This window comes from Limulus polyphemus, unplaced genomic scaffold, assembly GCF_000517525.1.
Source record: "Limulus polyphemus unplaced genomic scaffold, Limulus_polyphemus-2.1.2 Scaffold3619, whole genome shotgun sequence".
Lineage (NCBI taxonomy): Eukaryota > Metazoa > Arthropoda > Merostomata > Xiphosura > Limulidae > Limulus > Limulus polyphemus.
Genome location: NW_013669229.1, coordinates 23,845 through 26,969, shown reverse-complemented (window position 1 = coordinate 26,969; position 3,125 = coordinate 23,845).

Below are 3,125 nucleotides of genomic sequence, written 5' to 3'. Positions count from 1 at the left end.
ATGCTTTATTCATGGAAGATTTATGTGAGATGCTTTATTCATGGAAGATTTATGTGAGATGCTTTATCCATGGAAGATTTATGTGAGTTGCTTTATCCATGGAAGATTTATGTGAGATGCTTTATTTATTCATGGAAGATTTATGTGAGATGCTTTATTCATGGAAGATTTATGTGAGATGCTTTATTCATGGAAGATTATGTGAGATTTTTTATTCATGGAAGATTTATGTGAGATTTTTTATCCATGGAAGATTTATGTGAGATGCTTTATTCAGAGTAAACAGTTAGTTATAACAAGTTCGACTTGAGGTAATTAATTATTGTTTTATTTGAGCTTAATCCTATAATGTTAAAACACTTAATATGTTAATCCTATAATGCTAAAACACTTACAATGTTAATCTTACAATGCTAAAACACTTACTATGTTAATCCTATAATGTTAAATCACTTAATATGTGATGAGACTGACAATAACCCAGTTAAAAAACAGCATATAGCAGTAAAAGTCACGTGATACAAATATAACTCTGAATTAGAATCTCTAAGAAAACAACAACAATAGTACAATATTTCTGCATCAGTAAAAAACATTATAAATATAACTAATGTTTCTACGTGAAAGAAAAAACATTATAAATATAACTAATGTTTCTACGTTAAAGAAAAAACATTATAACTATAACTAATGTTTCTACGTTAAAGAAAAAACATTATAACTATAACTAAATTTTTCTACATCAGTGACAACAACATAACTGTAATTAAATGTTTCTGCGTTAATAAAAAAAAACATCATAATTGTAACTAATTGTTTCTGCGTTAATAAAAAATACACCATAACTGTAACTAAATTTTCTGCGTTAATAAAAAAACCTTCATAACTGTGACTAAATGTTTCTGCGTTAATAGAAAAACCCATCGTAATTGTAACTAATTGTTTCTGCGTTAATAAAAAATACACCATAACTGTAACTAAATTTTCTGCGTTAATAAAAAAAAAACATCATAACTGTGACTAAATGTTTCTGCGTTAATAGAAAAAACCCATCGTAATTGTAACTAATTGTTTCTGCGTTAATAAAAAATACACCATAACTGTAACTAAATGTTTCTGCGTTAATAAAAAGTATCATACTGTGACTAAAGGAGAGAGAATCGTGTGAATCTTATGATATTATATTAATACCAATAAAATGCTGGTTCTGGATAACTTTAAAGGGAACACATATTCAATTCTAGACCTATAATCACAGCTAAGGATTTGCATAATATTTCACTTATACATTCCACCGCCGCCCCCCAGTGGCACAGCGGTATGTCTGCGGACTTGCAACGCTAGAAACCGGGTTTCGATACCCGTGGTAGGCAGAGTACAGATAATCCATTGTTTAGCTTTGTGCTTAACTTCAAACAAACAATACATTCCACCAACACTTAGAATATGTAGCGAAATCATGCGTGTACGGACAGGAACTACTGGGAGGGTGTTTTTGAGTAAATAAATATTACCTTTTTAATTGAAATCATAGTAACGTTCTTTGACGTGGATAAGTACAAGGAATGTGAAAAGAAAACCAGTTTTGATAATCTCCATGGGAACTAAGAGATCATAACACTGTAGGATTTGTAACCTTCTTTACGTCTGTAGTATTGTTTGTTTGTTTGTTTTTTAATTTCCCGCAAAGCTACACGAGCGCTATCTGCGCTAGCCGTCCCTAATTTAGCAGTGTAAGACTAGAGGGAAGGCAGCTAGTCATCACCACCCATCGCCAAACTCTTGGGCTACTCTTTTACCAACGAATAGTGGGATTGACCGTCACATTATAACGCCCCCACGGCTGAAAGGGCGAGCACGTTTGGTGTGAAGGGGATTCGAACCCGCGACCCTCAGATTGCGAGTCGAGTGCCTTAACCACCTGCCGGGCCACGTCTGTAGCAAATAGATTGAGTAAAACCATATAACCCTGATGTGAATGATAAATAATTTATTGGGAAAATAATAAAACAAACGGATACAATATGGAAGTTCTATTTTGTGTATATAAATATTTTCAATACAGTGCAAATAAAAATAAAGATTTTTATATTTTTACAGGCATCACGCACGACTAGATTAAATGTGTTTTCAAATAATTTTAGGTTGTTTCTAAACATACTTTAATAATTGAAATATATCTTTCAATTCTGTCTTCATATAAGCTGTACGTATCTGATAAACCGCGTAACCTGTTTTCATGATCTCCGTCGTGCTTGACATTATTCAATGTATTAAAGTACAAACATATAAAGGTATATTGTTCTAACAATACACAGTAAAAATTATCAATTTAGATAAGAAAGGAGTAGTAGTCTACCCTCTTAAACGTTCATTATATTAATCACGTTTTGGTTACTTCTATGGTTTTCAGTTAAATCACAAGAATCTACAAATAAGTTTCGTTTGTTTGTTTGTAGTTAAGCACAAAGCAACACAATGGGCTATTTGTGCTCTGCCCACCACGAGTATCGAAACCCGGATTCTAGCGTTGTAAGTCCGCAGACATACCGCTGTGCCACGGGGGGGGGGGGGGTTACAAATAAGAATAAACAGAATGTTCACGTGTTAACGTACGAGATGCGGATAATTCAACCAGAACCGAGTTGTTTACGTGCAACAGAAGCTATATCAAGTGAGGTTTCATTGCGTTACTGTTTTGTCGTGACATGTAGTTTGATGTGAGACTACATTACTCATCTGTATTAATGTACATCAACTACTGTAGAACGCAATCACATCACCGTGCTATATCTTTACTGTGTACCGGACTATACGTCTTAATTACTGGAAACTGTACATCAATAGGTTTAGAGAAGAACCAGTCAACTATAGTTTACTTGTGCAGTACACAATCAGACTATTGATTAGTTGTGCAGTACGCCATCATGACAAAGGACGAGTGCTCGTGGCAGTCAAATTAATTACTTGGCAACCTCTACCGCCTGTTCAACCATCATCCAGGGTTTATAAACATAGCAAGCACCCGTTTGTCAGCCTGAACCACCTTTCAACCATCATCCAGGGTTTGTAAGCCTAGCAAGCACCCGTTTATCAGCCTGAACCACCTTTTAACCGTCATCCAG